This window comes from Cebus imitator, unplaced genomic scaffold (assembly GCF_001604975.1).
Source record: "Cebus imitator isolate Cc_AM_T3 unplaced genomic scaffold, Cebus_imitator-1.0 Scaffold374, whole genome shotgun sequence".
NCBI classification, from domain to species: domain Eukaryota; kingdom Metazoa; phylum Chordata; class Mammalia; order Primates; family Cebidae; genus Cebus; species Cebus imitator.
Window position 1 is genome coordinate 1,137,095 of NW_016107689.1, and position 20,612 is coordinate 1,157,706.

General features: G+C 32.2%; 1 non-coding gene across 1 annotated transcript; it reads left to right on the top strand.

The window, feature by feature from the left end:
- The first annotated feature begins 17,447 nt into the window (after positions 1 to 17,447).
- LOC119468074 lies at positions 17,448 to 17,588 on the top strand. The gene has a single exon (XR_005196696.1). It is a non-coding gene; the product is annotated as a U4 spliceosomal RNA (small nuclear RNA).
- Positions 17,589 to 20,612: the final 3,024 nt, after the last annotated feature.

Genomic DNA, 20,612 nt, shown 5'->3' on the forward strand with positions numbered 1-20,612 from the left:
AATCTTAGATTCACAATCAAGATTATTGGCCAAGATCAATGGTACAAAAAAACCATCCAGTTATTTCTAAGACGAACTGTGTCATGACCACTGATTTGTATGATTAATGAAAAATGCAATACACTTACTGCATGTTTTGTTTTTAATTTAGAAAAAAATAATGTGATTTAGGTATGTTATGGTTTAAGATGTGTACGGTACGTGTAGTTGTGTTTTTTCCTGTTTAATGTGGTTTATCTTTGATTATCAAAAGAAAATTTTATTAAATATGATTTTTGGGTTTAAAATAGCAGTTTACTTAGTTTTGGAATAACTGATAAATGACTGCAACTTATTTTTAAAGTTGCATCTTTCAGGAAGGGCTGCTTGTCATATTATAGAATGCATTTGAGGCTTTGAATGCAATCAAGTAGAAACTTCAAGAGGGAAACACTTGGATCACTCTTCTGTGTGATTTGCTTCAAATATTACAAATCACAGATATAAATGTAGCAAATTGGTTCTAAAAGTGTCTTTTCAGTTTTTCAAATTGACAAAGCACTTAAGCCTGAGGTTCTTAAAAATTATTTGAAGGAAAACTTAACTCTCATCTATTGTCTGGAGAGTGAATTAAGGCAATATTTCCTTTACGTCATGATTGAAAGTCCTATTTGCAAACTTCTGCTATTATGTTTTAGTAAAAATATTTTGTAAAATAATTTTAGAAACTGTGATTTAGTTTTCAAAGGGAACTTCTAGAAAAGTACTTTGGAAAATTATAATTTATACTTTGTATTTCAAAAGAAATAAGGAGATTCTATGGATTGCTATTTCTTTATCTCCACTGACATTCAGTGATGGAGCTTCTTTCTTTATTTCTAGCCATGAAGACTAAGTACTTCATAAAGTGACAATATAAATATGTAGAAATTCATTTGTGCTTTTTTCTGCATGATGTTACATTGACAAGCTAATATAAAGCAATATGACACACTTGAAATTAACATACGAAACGTGATGTGATGTTTTACATTTAAATCTTTAATCCATCTTAATTTTTGTATGTTGTGGTAGGCAGGGGTCCGGTTTCAGTCTTCTGCACATGAGAGTAAGTTACCCCAGCTTCATTTATTGAAGTGGGAGTTTTTTCCCATTGCTTAATTTTATCAAGTTTTTCTAAGACTACATGGATGTAAGTGGGTGATTTTTGGGCTGTCTATCCTGTTCCACCAGTCTATGTTTCTGTTTTTGTTATCAGTTCTATGTTGTTTTGTTTACTGTCGCGTTGTAGTAAAGTTTGTAATTGAGAAATGTGATGCTCCCAGCTTTGTTCTTTTTACTTAGGATTGCTTTGGCTATTTGGGCTCTTCCTTGGATTCCTATAAATTTTAGAATAGATTTTTTTAAATTCTGTGAAAAATGATGTTAGGTAATTTGATAAAAAAGAGTGTTGAGTCTTTAAATTGCTTTGTGTAGTATGACCATTTTAATGATATTGATTTTTCCAGTCCATGAGCATGGAAGCTTTTCGTACTTGCTTGCATCATCTCTGATTTTTTTCAGAAGTGTTTTATAGTTCTTCATCTCCTTGATTAGCTATAGTTCCAGGTATTTCATTTTCTTTGTGTGGCTATTGAAATTGGTATTGTGTTCTTGATTTGGCTCTCAGCTAAAACATTATTGGTGTACAGAAACGATACAGATTTTTGTACATTGATTTTGTAACCTGAGACTTTACTGAAGTCGTTTATCAGTAAAGTCTTTAAGTTTTTCTAAATATAGAATAATATCATTAATGAAGAGAGATGGTTTTAGTTCTTTTCTTCTTTGGATGCCTTTTCTTTCTTTCTCTTGCCTGATTGCTCTGAGTAGGACTTCCAGGAGCTGGAGGTCATTATCCAAAGCAAACTAATGCAGAAATAGAAAAGTGAATACTGCATGTTCTCAATTATAACGGGGAGCGAAATATTGAGTGCACACAGACATAAAGATAGGAATAATAGGCACTGGCAACTACTAGACTGGGGATAGGGGAAGTGGGGCAAGAACTGAAAACCTACCTATTGGATACTATGCTTACTTCTTTGGTGACAGGTTCAATCATTGCCCAAATCTCAGCATCACAAAATACGCCTTTGTAACAAACCTGCACATGTACTTGCTGAATCTAAAACAAAAGATGAAAATAAAATAAAACAGTAACTACTGTTTGACAAAAACACTGAAGTGAACAAACAGTAAGAATTATTAAATACATTAACACTTGTACTATAAATATTGCTTACATCAGCTGAATTTTCCACAGCTGGTATAATACAGAATGGGGGAAAAACTGAAAACCTTTCCTCTAATATCTGGAACACGACAAGGATGTCCAGTCACCACTGTTAGTCAACATAGTACTGGAAGTCCTAGCTAGAAAGATCAGATAAGAAAAAGATACAAAAGGCATCCAAACTGGAAAGTCAGATTATCCTTATTGGCAGATGGTATAATTTTATATCTGGAAAAGACTAAATATTCCACAAGAAAACTGTTAGAATTCATAAAATTACAGTAAAGTTGTAGGAACAGGATGATATTTAATTCATCTGAAAATAATGGCATTATGCAAACAAGGTATTGTTTCCCATGCCAAGTTTTAAAAGTATACAAAGGAAAAGAAATTCATTTAGTTTTTAAGAGAGAAGACTTAGTCACACAATTGGTATTAATGAGTTTTGTTCTCAATATTGAGAAGATCCTCTAAACAATTTCTATCTAAATTTATATTCCATATCCCCTTTATTGACTCTTTTCTTGCTATTTGCCTTCTAATTATCCACTTTTCTTTCCTCAGTTTTGATTTCTCAGCAATTTCATTTTTTGTCGGTTTCTTCTTCTTATCGCCCTAATATTTTTTTATTATCCTTCACATTCACTCAATGGATCTTTAATTGCCATTCATTACATAAGCCTGTCAGGAAGCAGGGGAAACTAGTAATTTTTACAACTTAGAAAAGCTTTTGCACTTATTGAGTTACATCTGAGATAAATTTTCTCTTGCCATTTGATTAAACATAAGTTGTCGCTTTTTTTCAAAGGAAATTCTATTTTAAGTAGATAAATTAATTCTGCCTTGGTGCAAGCTTGCATTTTGAAAATAAATTATATTCTCATAGATTACAAAATTCTGAAAATGTAAGTAAAAGATAGTATAGGAATAGAGACTGTATAGGTGTGCACATATGCATATGATAGACATTATACATGAATAAATACATGCTTGTAAACATATTTGTGGTTGTATACACAGTGTTTTCAAAAATGTAGGATCTTTTAACATGTAATATTCAAGTATATTATTTAGCATATCCATTACAGTTCACTACCTCTATATATTGATCTGTCCAGAAACAAGAGAAACCTTATGCATAAATGATGAAGAAATGGAATTCCTGAAAAAATGCTGAGATTATACATTAAGAATGGGAGAATTATTATTAGATCGATGCAATGTTTAATTAATCAAAAACCTATATTCACAAACCAAGCAATAACTTAAATCATATGATTTACCTAGCTCTTTATAGTTTGTTATTCCTTAGTTCATAAAATTAGAGACATATATATATATATATATATATATATATATATATTTGGATCCAATAATAATTATATATTATCTATAATTATGTGTATATATAAAATATATATTATATATTAATTATATATAAATATTTTGTTTATTAGGCTTTTCATTCTATAATTGTTTAAATCTGTGAGCGTTATCAGGTAGTTAAAACCATATTGTCTTAATAATAATAATCCTTTCTTGCCGATTTAGATTGCTTTGTTCCCTAGTTTGTCGTTGATTTCTATCACTTTTTCTGATGTATTCGAAGTCATTAATAATTGATGGTTGAATATATATGGATGTGTAGTAGAAAACATGGAAGGATGAAGGAATGAATGAAACATCACATGAGCAAACAAATAAAAACACAGAAATTACATAAACTTTTATATTGATAATACAATAAAAGTACAGTTCGTGTTACTACTAAGTCCACAATAAGTGTTAGGAGTATTTTAGCCTTTCTAGCAACAGAAAGCTGGTTCAAATTTACTTCCTTCAAGAATTAAAATCAGTCCTGCTCTGATTAGACTATTCTCACAGCACTCACTCAGCACTTGTGAATTGAATTTGATCCATATGTTTGCTCACATCTGTTGGTTTGCCACTTACAGAAAATACTCAAATCCAGATGTGGGTATGTTTTGTCTGTGCAAATTAATTGATATGATTACCAAGACTAGAGGCTGTACTTTTTATTTCCCCATGTAGCACCTAAATAGGTTTTGTATACACAGTGGTAACCCAATAAATTTCTTGCTAACTAATGCATCTCCCATTCATGAGCCCCTAGTTGATATTTTTTTATCTTTTGCTGCCTGCAAGTTGAAGTATACATTTCAATTAGATCTCCACTTACTGAAAAGAGAGATTTGTCAGAGAAACCAGAGTAAGCAATTCGTCATGTTGTTTTCATGCAGCCATAAAATAGTACTTCAAACTCTGTTATATTCGGGGATTGCTCTGCCATATCCTGAAATTCATAAAATGCAATATACATATGCATAACGGATGAGGTGCATTTTAGAAATGAAAATGATTTCAGTACACAGAGTTTGTAAATCAAATTTGTGAAGCACTTCAGGATGAAAGGCACTATACAATAAATATAGGTTGTGAAAGGATACATGTTGGTTGCATAAATACAATTTCCTCTGCCTGGAAGTTTTTAACCCCATAATAATCTTCAGGTCATATTTTAAAACCTCCTTTTATTGATGTAGTTTGAAAAAATATTTTGATATAAAATGATACCTGAAGTGTCAGCTACTGATTTCTTGATTTTTTTCTTCTGTTTTCTTATTACATGACCATGATCTGAAAAAACTAAGATCTCTGTCACCAGATTTTCTTTCTATGAAATACTGGTTTTTATTTTCTAAATTGTAATTTAGTCTCCCATGGTTTTACCTCATCTCAGCAGATAGCTTACATTATCTGTTTTACACATAAAGAAGATAAGTAGAATTTTATATATACATAATTATAGATCATGTCTGTTCATTATATGTGTGTATATATATGTATATCAAACCTAAATACTAAAATAACTTCTTATGTGTAGAATTTATTACTTACATTACAAAGTACAACCATTAGTCAGCAAGGGATTCTCCAGAAATTAGGCCTAAAATGTATTTGTAAATTACTGAATGATGTAATCTGCAGTGTTTCAAACAGCATAAATAGAATCAACTCACTAAAATGTGCCATTAGAGTGTTTGTAGATTTCTTAAAAAAATAAAAAATAAAAAAAATAATAATTAGACCCAAGATAGTGTGAGCTACAATTGTGATGCTCTAGCAAATATTGACATTTACTTATTCTTTCACAGGAAAGTGACCAAATGTGCAAAAAAGTTAAAATGAAAACACAACAAATACTAAAATATATACAGATTTCATAATACATTTTAATATTTTGCTGTAATAGTCCCTGAAGAATATTCATCAAAAGATACTTAAGTGTGAGTCAACTAAAGACAATTGTCAAAATCATACCTAACAATTTAATAATAATTTCCAAATGTTATTCACTGCCCATTGGGCGTTTGATTGATGTAATCTGAAAAAAAAATTTGACATAAAATGATTCCTGATGTCAGCCATTGTTTTCTTGACTTTTTTCTTCTTCTTTCTTATTACATGGCCATGCTCTGATGAAACTAAAATCTCTGTCACCAGATTTTTCTTTTATATTATGTTTACTGATTATCTCCCAAATATATTATTTACCTTTTCTTTCAGTAGGCTCCAATCAAAGACCATACTTTACATTTGGTTATTTATCTTTTAGACTTTAGACAAAATTCAATATAAATTAATATAAAAGGCCAAGGAATCCACAAAATAACAACACATTTCTGCACCAAATATAAATTTAATGAGATTGAAAGATGCAAGATCAATATAAAACACTCAATAGTATTCCTATGTAACATTAATGAATAATTTGGCTCATATAAATTAAGTAATAACATCAAAACATGAAACAAGTTTGTGATAAATCTAAGAAAAATGGTAGAAGATCTTTATGCAGAAACTAAAAAATACTTATGAAAGAGATAAAAGACCTAGATAAGTACAGAGATAAGCCATGTTCATAGTCTGGAAGTTCAAATATTTTTAATATGTCAGTTCTCTCCAATTTAATGCTATCCCCTTAAAAATGCTAGCAAGCCATATATTTTTTTTTATTGTTGATATAAACTTGATTGGCATTTGAAAGTTAAACTGTTATTGGTTTGCTGGTGCTAATACCATTTGATTGTGGTATATGATTGGTCCTTTTCAGTTCTCACCTAATACATAATTATGTTTACATGTTTCTGTTGGAACATCTGGTAACTAATTCTAGGCCTTCTTTTATGGTGTGTTTATAAGTAAACAGAATACTCCCAAAAGAGCAGTTTTAACTCCATTCCAGTAATTTTTATGTTTCATTTACCTGTTAGTTATTATTTAGTTTAAAATTTGCCCCTTGTGATTTATTGTTTCACATATGGATGTTCCAGAAGTGTGGTATACAATATCTTTGTATTTAGGTTTTGTTTTACAATCTTTCTTTTAAATTTATTGTTTAATTCTGATGTGATCAAAGAGCATACTCTATACAACATTAATGCTTTTAAATTAAGTAAGTCTTGTTTAATGGTCCAGTATATAAACTATATTTGGGGATTTAACATGCACTGTAGAAAATAACTACGCATTCTCACTTTTTGGATGTGGAGCTCTAAACATGAAAAATGATTTTAGTGGTCAATAATGTTGTCTAGATCCTTTATAAATATATTGATAATTTTTGTTTATCACAAGATACTTCAATAGGTATTTTTAAATGTCTTACTTTAGGATATAGAATTTTCTGTTGCTTTGTTCATTTATTTTCAATCATGCATCATGTGTTTTTGAGGCCCTCTTATTGTTTACACATTTGTGACTATTACGGATTTTTAAAATTTAATGTAATTTAATTTTAACTTCCAGGATACATATGCAGGAAGTGCAGGTTTGTTACATAGCTAAACGTATGCCATCGTGGTTTACTGCACTTGCCAACCCATTACCTAGGTATTAAGCCTTGCATGCTTAGCTCTTTATTTATACTGAACCTCTCTCTTCCCCTGTACCACCAGGTCCTAGTGTGTGTCATTCCCCTCCCTGTGTTCATATGTTCTCATTGCTTAGCTCCCACTTATAAGTGAGAACATATGGTTTTTTGTTTTCTGTTACTGTTAGTTTGCTGAGGATGATGGCTTCCAGCTCCTTCCATGTCCCTGCAAAGGACATAATGTCATCCCTTTTTATGGCTGCATTGTATTCCATGGTGTATATGTACCACATTTTCTTTACCTGGTCTATCATTAATGGGCATTTGAATTGATTCCATGTTATTGCTATTGTAAATAGTGCAGCAAGGAACATAAGCATGCATGTATCCTTATAATAGAATTATTTATATTCCTTTAGGTATATACCCAGTAATGGGATTGCTGGGTCAAATGGTATTTCTGGTTCGAGATCTTTGAGGAATTGCCACGCTGTCTTCCACAATGGTTGAACTTATTTACATTCCCACCAACAGAGTAAAAGCATTCCTATTTCTCCACAGCCTCACCAGCATCTGTTGTTTCTTGACATTTTAGTAACGACCATTCTGACTGGTGTGAGATGGTATCTCATTGTGATTTTGATTTCCATTTCTCTAATGATCAGTGATGTTGAGCTCTTTTTCGTATGGTTTTGGCTACATTTCTTTTGAGAAGTGTAGACTCCGGTCCTTTTGCCCACTTTTTAATGGAGTTGTTTTGTTTTGTTTCTTGTAAATTTGTTTAAGTTTCTTATAGATTCTACATAGTAGACCATTACAGTTTTTTGTATAAACTGGCTCTTTCATCATTATGATATGTCCTTCTTATTTGGTAGTAGCCCTTGCAGTCTATTTTCCTTGGTATTAATATAGTCACTTTGGCCTCCTTAACCCTATGAATTTCATAGTATATCTTTTCCTATCTAGTTACACTCAATTCATGTGTCTTTATATTTAAAGTGCATATTTGTTATGTAGCCTATAGTTGATTCTTGCTTGATTAATCAGAATGATTAATCACATTATAAAGGAAAGCAAAGACTATAGCTATGCTTGGGTTTGAAAGACCACACACTCTAGGCTGAAGACTGTGGCTGTAATACCAAGTTGTAACAGGTTTGGAAAAATGCATATTTCTGGTACATAATATGAAATAGATTCACAGGAATATGGGAGGATATGAGATAGAGAAACTTGCCGAGAGGTAGGTTGAGTTTCAGAGAAATAATTCCTGAATGTATCAGCCTCAAACATTAATGCAGATGGAAAAGCTAGAGCGTGCAGGGGAGTCTGAGAATTTGAATCCACCTGACAACCAGACTAGACAGCAGATGAAACCATTTTCGAGAAGCTTTGGGGAAACTGCCTTGTCTATGGCAGTGGAAGGAGACTCCAGTGGAGGCCACTGTGTCTTAGCAAGCTGCTCTCTGTGACCAGCAAGACCATTAATCAATAACCACCTCTTTTTTATTTATACCTTTCAAAGTGCATGTGAGCTTCTCTGGTTGGCAAATGACAAGGAAATTGGATTTTAGAAGACATGTATCCATATGCATATGAGTGGTAGTGCCGAGTTGACAAAAATCAGGCAGTGTTAAGCACTAAGCCTGGTCTTTCATCCCAATCATGTTATGAATGTGACTGTTTTGAAGGTAATGTGAAATGAATAAGCAGAGCTTTAGGTCATTTAAGGTGGCAGCACATTTTCAGACCTATTTGGGAAGTGGGGAACATGGAATTAAGCTACCCTTTAAAAAAAAGTAAGGAAAGAGGGGTGCAATAGAAAACTAGAACAGAGTGTTTGAAGACCCCTACTAAAAAGCAATGGAAACATATATCACAGATGCTTGCACTATATCTTATCAGATTTTTGATTTATGTATTTCGCTATTTAATGATGTAAGCTACAAGATGATAGATTTCAGAATCGATTTGGGACATAATATGGTGCAGCAGTCATTAATGCCATTTACCAAATATTTATAGCAATTTTTTTTTCAGGCTAGTAGAAAAAGTGAACTGCCCAGAGCTTTTTAAAGTGGTGGCCATGGATTTGCTTTGGTCAATATAATGTAAACAAAAATGTGCTCTTTGCACATAGAAGCTTGAAGGGCCAAATGGTCTTTCATCATATTCTCTTTCTACAGCTGCGGTGATGCAGGAAATTCATCACACTAGTTACAGTCATCCTGTCAACTCACACAGGACAGACAGTCTGAGAAAGAGATAAATGTATTTTGTGCTGTATCAGTGAGATCAGGCAGGTGTTTGTTTCTACAGTACAACAGTCCACCCAAATAAATACAATGGTGTTCAAAAGACATGGCCAGTGGAACAAATTAAACATGAATTTAAATGCTTTTTCACACATTTTCCTTTGTATGACTATAGGAAATGGTGTACATTCCCTGAGTATCAGTTTTCTTAAAATGCCTCTTGTTAGAGATAATACACACAAAACATCTAATATAGAAAGTATTCCATTAATCATATCTATTATTAATAGAAATTGGTCAACAATATAACACTGACTGTGTTTATTCAATAAAACTATCTAGTGTGTGGGAGCAAAAGATCATGCCAGGAGTGAAAACACATACCTCTGTGAAAAGTGAAATGTCTTCTAGAAAGCTAAAGTGAATCTAAGGCAAAGAACAAGGAAGATCTATTGTTTCACTGAAGACTTGGTTTTTTGAAAACAAAGATTAGCATTCTCTTCATTCATATTCACTTCTCAAGTAAAGCATGGAAATTAAATAAAACAAAGTGTAATAACTGTTTTCTCTGCTAGAGTTGATATCAGTGTCCATGGTGAGTGACACTGCATGAATAACACATTGAATCATTAGCATATCAAAGCAGCTTTCCTTTTGCTGTTATTTTACCACATGGATGAGGTCTTTGATTAGAACTAAGCAACATTTGGGCATGCTGTTACTTCACAAAGGATTAGCTAATGTAGAGAACCTAATCTCCTATCATTTGGGACATTTTGTATTAATTCAAATACTTAGAAAACAAGTCCATAAGTGAATGCTATGCAAGGCATGCTGCAGCTCCAATCTGCTTCTTTCATTCCTAAAATAACTGAGTTTTATTACAATCCACTTTAGATGAGGGATTTTTTTTTGTCACAATTTCATGGTTAGACACACTTTTTGTTCAAAATTACATAAAAAATCAAGAAGAAAACATGCATTCTATGCAGAAAATTCAGCCAAAAAATACAGAACCATCAGCCTAATTCACTTGTACCCAGGAAAGTATTCACTTCTTTTATTCAGTCACTGCACTGCATTCCAACAACACCTAATAATGTGCAGATAAATAGGGTATTGTACCTACCCTTACTTATTTCAATTTTTCTAGGAGTGATAGGCAAATCATTGTAAATTAATATTAGGCATGTTAAATTGAGTCAGATTGTATAAGAGATGGGCACTCAGAAAAGTGGCAGTTTGGGTTATTGAAGGTGGCTTCACAGATAATTTAAACTTTAGGCTGGATCTTACTTGTAGCTGAACAAACATTAGAGAAAGAAAGAAAGAAAAAAGAAAGAGAAAGAAACAGAGAGAGAAAGAAAGATATAAAAGAGAGAGAGAGAAAGAGAGAAAGAAAGAAAGAAAGAAAGAAAGAAAGAAAGAAAGAAAGAAAGAAAGAAAGAAAGAAAGATTAAAAATTACTTTTTAACCAAAGCAGCAGCAAATGAAAGCATGTGTAAAGAAGAAATTATAGAGTATATTAAAAACTGAAAGATATGTATTTTAAGTGGAAAGTCAGGTTCATTTTTAGACTGAGATTAGAGAAGATTAAAAAGTCCAATTTTAGGGTGGAAGCAACAGTGATCTTAGATGCAATGCTAAGAAGAGACTTACTTTCTGTCTCAATGAAATAGTAATAAAGTTTTCAGGTTTCAAAAATTATATACGGTTGTAAGTAATCATATTTGTTTATTTGTTATTAATATAATATTGACAAATCATAATTGTATATATTTATTGGGTACAATATGATGTTTTAATAGATGCATACAGTGTGGAATCATTGTTTCCCAGACTCTAATAAACACTATTCTACTCTCTACTGCTATAGGCTCAACTTTTTAGCTTCCAAATCTGAATGAGAACATATGCCATTTATCTTTCTGTGCCTGGCTCATTTAACTTAAGGTACTCTCATCTATACAACTCTGTATATAACCTCCCCTCAATTAACTGTTATTAAAAAGAATTACAGTTAAACACAGTGTTTTGGAAAAGGAAGGAAGGCAATTATTTTGGAATATATATTTATTATCAAATATTCAAGAACCTCAAAAACGTTTTGCAGATGCTAGTGTAATTATTGCTTTCAAATGATATAAATGTACTCTGAATTTGATATCAATAAACATGGATTTTTTTCTGTATACATAAATTAGATGTTTTCTAAGAAGGTTTTTGTAGCAGTTACCATTACATAAACAAGCATTAAGACACTAACATTTCTTACAGAGTTTAGTCAGTAATAAGGCAATATAAGTTATCTGCTTAGGAATGCCTTTCATCACTTTATAAAATACTGTGTATGGGACACTTCTGAAACCAACAGTTCTTGTTTATTTAGTTACAGTTTTGTTAATTTAGTCACCCTAGTAGGGGACGTGTTACTTGGTGGGTGATATTTTCTTCACACCATGAGATGCACATTCACAGTGTTTGTCTCTATTAACTTAATTAAGAAATTGTAATGAGAAAAAGAGCTATGCATTGAACATTTATTTGAACACATAGAGGAAGTAATGAGAATGCAAGCATGTGTGGTGAGGACCAATTGTCTATGTAAACCTTTCCGGATTACAGAACCAGCAGCTGGCATTTTAGTTATTGTTTAAGGACTCTCTCATTGTCTTTGGCATTTTGTGCACAGAAGCACAAATCAATGCCTAAAACATTTAAAAAATGCCAATGAATAAATCCATTCTGTTTCTTTAATAATTTTAAAAGGTTATAAAAATATATTATATGCAATAGAACAACATTTCACATTATTTTGCTCTTAGAGAAGAGGTTGAGACTATTTGATAAATAATGAGTGACATCTGCCTAATTCCATTATGTTCTAAAGTTTTCTCTGAGGAAGAAAAATAGCAATCTAGTGTGTTCTTTCAAATGAGAAAAGTTATATGTATATTTTTCATAGAAGCTATTCTGAAATACATCCCTGAAGGCAAATTTGTAATAATATCCAGCTGTTAGTCAAAACATACCCTCAAATATTCCTGTTAAACAATCACATTAAACCAGAACAAGAGGAAAATACGTGTTTTCATGACAACTTTCAGGGTAAAAGAAATTTATATTAGTGAATAGAGCTAATTTACATATTTAAAGGGAAGATTGTTTTGAAAATCCAGATAAATGCAAGTTATTTCATATAACAGATAGAGCTCATCATAGTCTGACTCCTATATATTCCCTCAGAATAATCCAGGGATACAAGAGTTCACTCTGCACCGTGACTTCATGTCGCTAAGATGCTCTCTCACCTAGTTTGCCCTCCTGATTTCATAAATCGCTCTTTGCTCCCTTCTTAGTTTAAATAATTATTACCCATTTTCAAGATTCAAATGGGAAATCACCTCCCCCCACAAAATCTCCCCAAGTCTCTGTAGTTGAGCTAAGTTTCTCCTTGTCTGCTCCTTTACCACCTTGGCAGGCCCCATCATAGATCTTGAAGTTTTAACTGTGTTTTTTTCTATATACTGTAAGTTCTTAGTAGATAAGGACCCTGACTTTGTCAGCATTTTATACAGAGTCAAGCAAACTATGCTGAGGCTCAGGTGTATGAAAGGTAGGCCTGACTTTGTAATACAATACGAAGGATTTTATATGAAGAAATTAGGTCAGGTTTACATTTATTTTAGGAAAATGCCCAATCTGCAATCCTCCAGTCTCTACATGAACATTTTCAGTATTGTGGAGCTTATAAGCACAGTAGAGTGTTTTGTATTTTAATAAGTTATTTAATTTTAGAACTGCTTCAAGTATATCGAAAAATTGGGAAGATGTTACGGAGATTTTTCAAACACTCTCCACTAGGTGTTCTTATTAACATCTTACATGACTATGTCACATGTGTTACAATTAATGAAGCAATGTTGGTGTAATATTATTCACTCAAACCTCCTTTGTTTTTACCTTAATGTCCGTTTTCTGTTCCAATATCCTCTACAAAACACTAAATATAGTTTAGTTTTCATGTCTTTAGGCTCCTCTTGATTATGACAATTTATCAGATTTGCATCTTTTTGATGACTTTGGCAGTTCTGAAAAGTACTGGTAAGACCTTTTGTAGAATGACCCACAACTGGGATTTGTTTGACATTTTTCTTATGATTAGAAAGAGATTATATGATTTTGGAAGGAAGAATATAGTGGTAAAGTGCCATTGTCATCACACCGTTTCAAGCATGCATCTTACCTACATGACATATCACTGTTGACACTGATCTTGATCTTAAGGGTGAGTGATATTTATGTGTCTCCATTAAAGCTATCTTTTCCTTCCCCTTCTCTATTCTTTCTGGAAGAAACTCACCCTGAGTAGGCCAGACTTAAGGAGTTGGGAGTTAGGTTCCTCCTTTCTGAGAAGACAGTATTTCATACATTACTTGAAATCTGCAAGGGAAAATTTTCTATTGCTCCTCATTTATTAATTTATTCAATCATTTATTTATACCAGTATGGACTCACAGATCTTTATTTAGGGCTTTCTGTTATAGCCAATGCTCCTTTATCTATTTTGTTGCTAAAATCATTTCAGCTTTGGGCATTGAGAACTCTTCAGGTAGCTTCCTTGTCTGGTTGACATAACCCTGTCATTGTGTGTGTGCATGTGTCTGTGTGTGTTTAGTGATTCTCACTCTCTGGCACTATAACACACTCCAGGTTTCATCTTGTTTATGTCTTGGTTCTGTCCTAGATCAGCTATTTTTACAAGGAGCTTTGGGTTCTTCTACTGAAAATGCTATTATAAATAAAGACCTGCATGTTAGGTGTGCTCATTGCTACTGGGGTGTTATTGCTTCAGGAACTTCTCAGTTGACATCTCATGTATATAAACATGTCTATGAATATTTCTAGATGCAACTATTTTAATCTGTATTAAGCTTTAAGTGATTGTATGCTGATGTCATACTGATCCATGACCATGGATTATTCCAACCTCCAACTACTATTTCTATGCAAATTTGCACTTTAACATTGGCTTCTACAATGTGCCATCCATTTTCCTCATTGTTCAATTCCAGTAAAATTGTATAATAGTATCAGAGTTGTTAATGTACACTTTCATAAGGGGGGAAAAGCCTATTAGAGTGCAGTGCTTATATGCAGTTTATTTTCATTGAGTTTTACAGACTTTCTTTGATCAGTTCTTTATATACTTTCTTTGATCAGTTCTCCCTGTCCCACTCCTGTTCAATTTAGTGGGGTTGTTTCATGTATACCTAGTAATACAGTCGGATTGTTTTGTCACATTCTGAAATCCATCCCCAAATCCTAAAATATCAAGTTATTTTTTTCTGAGAAATCATATATCAAAGTATATTCTTACTGCTACTAATTTCTATGGATTTTGAAAAATATGTTTTATGTGGTAGATAATTACTTCATAAAAACTTTGTATTTCTCTTAAACTCTCCTCTTAATTCCTAGAAATGACTCTTCTCACTAGACCTCTACTTTTTTTTACATGATATAATTGGAATCATGTAGTGTACAGCCTTTCCAGACTGGCTTATTTAGCAATATGCACTTAAGATTCATCTATACCTTTTTGCAGCTTGATAGCTAATTTTTTACTGAGGAATAATTCACTGTGCAATAAAATACATTATACATTATACAAAGGTACCAGTTTATTTACACATTTGCTTTTTACAGAATGTTTTGATTCCAAATTTGTCAATTATAAAAAAAGATTCTATAACTATTTAGAGGCAAATTTTCATGTGAACATATCTTAAAATTGCTGGAAAATACAATGAAATTACTTTTAGCTTTGTAAGAAACTGACAAATTGTCTGCCAAAGTTCTGTTCTATTTTGCATTCCCATTAGCAATAAAGGAGACTTCATGCTTTGTATTCTCAATGTCATTTGATGAAGTCAGGCAGTTAGATATTAACCATTTTAATAATTGTGTAGTTGTATCTCATGTTATCTTAAATCAGAATTATCTCATGACAAATAATATTACATATCTTCTTCTTTTTTGCCATTTATATATGTTCTCTAGTGAGATATCTGCTGAGATATTTTGTTCATTTTTTAATTTTAAAAAATCATGTTGAGTTTTAAGATATTTTGAAGATATATTTGAATAAATCCTTTTCTTAACCTGATATGTATTTCACAAATATATTGTCTCAATCTGTGACTTTTCTTTCATTCCTTTTATAGTGTCATTTACAAAGAAGTTTTTAGTTGTCTTAAAATTCAAAATATCAATTTTTATTTCATGGCTTATTTATTTGGTGTTCTATCAGCAAAGGTGAAATTAGATTTTTTTCTTATGTTTAATTTTAGAAGCTTTATAATTTCACAGTTTGCATTTAGTTATTTGATTCATTTTGATTTGTGTGTGTTGGGGGGCAAAGGGTGTGTATGTAAAAATTGTAATATCTGTGTTTAGATTCTTGTTCTTTTTTTTTTTCAAATAGACATCCAGTATTTCCACCACCATGTGTTGAAAAGAACATCCTTTATTCACTGGATTAACATTACACTTTTCTCTAAGTCCAATTTTGATATTCATGTGGGGCTCTTTCTGAGCTTTCTATTCTGTTCTTTTGAAATATGTGCCTATTGTTTCTCACACCTGTAATCCTAGCACTTTGGGAGTCTAAGGTGGGAAGATCACTTGAGATCAGGTGTTCGAAATCTGCCTGGCCTGAACATGGTGAATCCCTGTCTCTACTAAAATTTTAAAAAGTTAGCCAGGCATGGTGGTGAGCACCTGTAATCCCAGCTACTCGGGAGGCTGAGGCAAGAGAACCACTTGAACCCAGGACTTGGAGGTTGCAGTGAGCCAAGATCACTCCACTGCAATCCAGCCTGGGTGACAGAGTGAGATTCTCAAACAACAATGCATATTAATCATAGTACTGTTAAAGTAAGTCTTGAAATCTGGTAATATAATACTTCCAACTTCGCTTTTCAACATTGCGTTGGCTACTCTTGATCTTTTGACTTTCTATAAAGCTATAGAAACTATTTGTCAGTGTCAATAGAATACCCTCCTGGAATTTTGATTGTAATTGCATTGACTTTATAAATCAAGTTGGAAAGAAGTAACTTTCTGATAATGTTGACTATTACATTCCATAAACACGGAGAGTTCACTATTTCAGATCTTTTTGGGTTTTTTTTCACAATTTTTATATTTTTGCAGAAATCTAGTTTGCACATATGCTGTAAATATTTCACTTTTGTTGGTGAAGTAGTTGTGAATGGATTTGTTTTTAACATTTTAAGTTTCAGTTGTTTATTGGTTTTGCATAAAAATCAATTAATGTTTGATGTAAACCTTGTTTCATATGACCTTGCTATTAAGTCCAGCAGTTATATTGTTGATTCTTTGAAATGTTCTACATAGAGAGTCATGCTGCCTGTGAAATATTTAAATGTTACATTTCTTGCTTTTCAATCAGTATAGCTTCTTGTTTTCTTGTCCTCTTACACTAGCTAGGACTTTCATCATAAGACTGGGTTGTACTGGAGAAAAATGCATTTTTCACTTTTGTTTGTCTGTTTGTTTTAGGGGTACAGCACTCAGTTTCTCCTCATTATACATGATTGCTTATTGTAGGTTTTTATAAATTTTTGCATCAAACTTAAGAGTTTTCAGTTTATAGTGTATTGAAAATTTTTAATAAGAGAATTTTGATTTTGTCAAAAGTTTTTAAAAATAAATTTGTATTATCTTATTATTTTTTTAAAACCTGCTAATGTGATGGATAGCATCCATTGAATTCTGAAAGTTAAACTAGCCTTGCATTCCTTGAATTAATCCTACTTAGTTGTCATATTTTTGTAGATTTTGAATATGTTTCCTTTATTAATACATTGTTGAGTTTTATTTGTTAATATTTGTTGAGGATTTCTGCATCTATATGCATAAAATATATTAGTTGATAGTTTTCTTGTAATACCTTTGTATCTTTGTGTTATTAAAGTAATGCTGGGCTCATGGAATGAGTTAAGAAGGATTCCTTCTGAGCTTTGCGCAGTGGCAGTATCGTAGCCAGTGAGGTTTTTCTGAGGCGCAATTATTGCTAATTGAAAACTTTTCTCAATACCCTGCCATGACAACTTGAAATATAGTCGGTGTTGGCAATTTTGGGCAGTCTCTATGGGGACTGAGTCATATATATATATATATATATATGAAAAAGAAGTGTTCCTTCTGCTTCTGATATACAACAGTTAAACAATCTAGGTATAGTGCATACATGGTGGAATGTTCTTAATTATTGATTCAATGTACTTAGTAGATATAGACCTACTAATAACTTATTTTTCTCTTTGTGTGAGTTTTGATTTGATTATTTCAAGAAAGTGGTCTGTTTTGTCTATTCAAATTTGGAGGTATGTAATTGTTTCAAACATTTAAAAAAAGTTTGAAAATCATTTTAATGTTTAGAAGATAAAGAAGTAATTTCACTTTTTTCATATATTGGTAAAATCTCTCTCTCTCATTCTCTTTCTTTCTCCTTCTCTCTCTCTCTGTCTTTCTCACATACACACACACAGTCACACACCACATACACCACACACATCACACACATTTGTTCTCTCTCTCTCTTGCTCTTTCTTCTAGTTAGCCTAGCTAGGGTTTTATTCATTTTATTAATCCTTTCAAAGGATCAGATTTTGGGTTTATTTATCTATTATTTTTCTGTTACCAATATTTTTGTTTGTGTTCTCATTTACGCTATTAGATTCATTCTACTTTTTTAAAAATTAAATTTATCTTCTTTTGCTAGTTTTCTAGAGACTTACATACTTTCTTTGAGATCATTGTTCTTTTCTAATATACACATTTAAGTCCATAAATTTTTTTCTAACTACTGTTATATCTGCATTCCCCAAGAGTTGTATCTGCATTCCCCAAACAATTATTGTGCTTCAGTTTCCCAAGTAGATGGGATTACAGGCATATGACACCAAACCTGGATAATTTTCCTACATTAATAGGGACCGCGTTTTACCATGTTGGCCAGGCTGAGGTGATTCACCTGCCTTGGCTTCCCAAAGTGCTGGAATTACAGGTGTGAGCCATAATCCAGACCTTTAGTTATTTTGTATTCCCTGTGTTGTAATTCTAACATCTGTATCATATATGAGTCTAATTCTAGTGCTGGTTTTGTCTATTTGGACTTTTTTTGTGTGTGTGCCTTTGGTATGTTTTCTACTTTTTAGTTGAAAGCTAGACTTTTTATTTTTTTTAATTAAATTTAAATACTGAGGTAAGTTGGCCTTTAGTGAGATTTTATCTGGCTAATCTTTGCTTTGTTTAATGTTTCCAATAGCTGCAGCTACCATAGGCTTTAAATATATTCAGTGTCTTTGTTTTTGACCTTGGGCTTCACTAAATATTCCTCCTCAGCAACAGGCTGAATCTTGTAGTGGTTATTGTGCTATTGTACTGAGCCAATTGATATGCTTGTAAGTTATGTGGTTGTGTGTGAGCTATAATCTTACGAATAAATCTTAATTTTGAATGAGTCTGTGTCTGTGGGCTCTAACCTTCACAAGTTTTTCTCTAGTTCTATATCCTTCAACAACCCACCTGCCCAGTTTTAACTTATTCAGAAAGGCTAGACAAGAGTGTGAGGATAAATTCCACACAGTTGGAATAAGACTCTGGTATAGTATTTTCCTTGAAGAGCAGATTTTGTTATGGAAAAAGCTCTGAGTATAGTCTATAATGATTGCTGTTCCCCTGCCCTTGATAGATACATAAGAATATTATCTCATTTTTTATTTGTGAGAATATAATGGAGTTGATGTAGAAAAACCTCACAAAATGTGGGATTCTCTCTAAGGTTGGAGCAACCAGTTGTTTCTACTTCCATTCTTATCCACACTTGCCTTTGAGATATATGTCAAGATTAATATTTAATTGTCCAACTAGTTCAAGGCTCTAGTGGCTTCTATCCCAGGTAGGCATATCTCACTGTGATTCTCTGCATTATTCCATCTTTCCAGACTTGGGGATGATAGTTTGCTGTGCAAGTGTAGTTCTCTCATGTATCCAGGAAGAGTTGTTGCTTTTCAATTCGTTCAGCATTTCTCTTGTTGTAAGTATGGATTGACGACTTCTAAGCTCATTTTTCAAATGAAGCTTATTCTCCAGAGTACATTTTTGAGGATAAAATTTTCTTGATCAGTATTACATTAAATTAAAGGTAATCTCTCTTACATTGCATCAAGGATTGCAAACAAATCTCTAGATTCAAAATCAAGGCAGTTCCTCTTCCACATATACTCTTTCAAATATTAAAGATAATGTTTTCTCCCCAGTCCTTTATCTTCCTGACCACAGTTACTAATCCCACAGTTGTTCATTACTTGTGTGTTTTACTTTTATCAATAATGCGCTGAATTTTATCAGTCTGGGAAAGCTGACTCTTAAATTTTCAGAAATTGTAGGCTGGTTGTCAAGTACATCATTATATAAAATTTAATATTTAATTATTATTTGGAAATGTTATGGCATATTTTCTTTGAATTAGTAACATTTTAATAGAATTACATGTGTAAATATAAATATAATTTTATTTTCAGATTTCCAGTTGTTATTTATCTGTGTACCCTATTCCTGTACTGTTCATGCAATTTAATTACTAATGCCCTGCAATATATGAGATACAATAGGAGTAGAGAAACCTATAGCACACCTCTCATTGCCAAATAAATAAGCTATTATCCTTTTTACAAATCTAAACTCTCTTTAGAAAAGGCTTAAAGTTAATTTAGTGGTCATTGAATTGTATTAGATTTGTTTCTCAGAAAGCTTTCTATCTCTGCCTGCCTCTCTCACTCATATATGAGAGAGAATTGGAATAATATATTCAGTGTTACCCACTCTAACTGTAATAAAGCAAATCAGGTTTTATTTTCTTGGTAGCACAGGTTACATGCTTTTCCCACCATTCCATTTTCAGAGTCTTTTATATAGTTCAAACATACTGACTAGATCTTTATGCTTAATCTATAACTTCTTATTAAGTCAGTATCTACAAAGAGTGATAAATAAAAATGACAGGATATTATTTGTCTTAAAACAAAAATATTCTGATTATTAAAAATTCTTTAGGCCTAATTGGTTTTGCTAAGGTGACATTTTAGGTTAAATATTTAATATATTTAAAATTTTT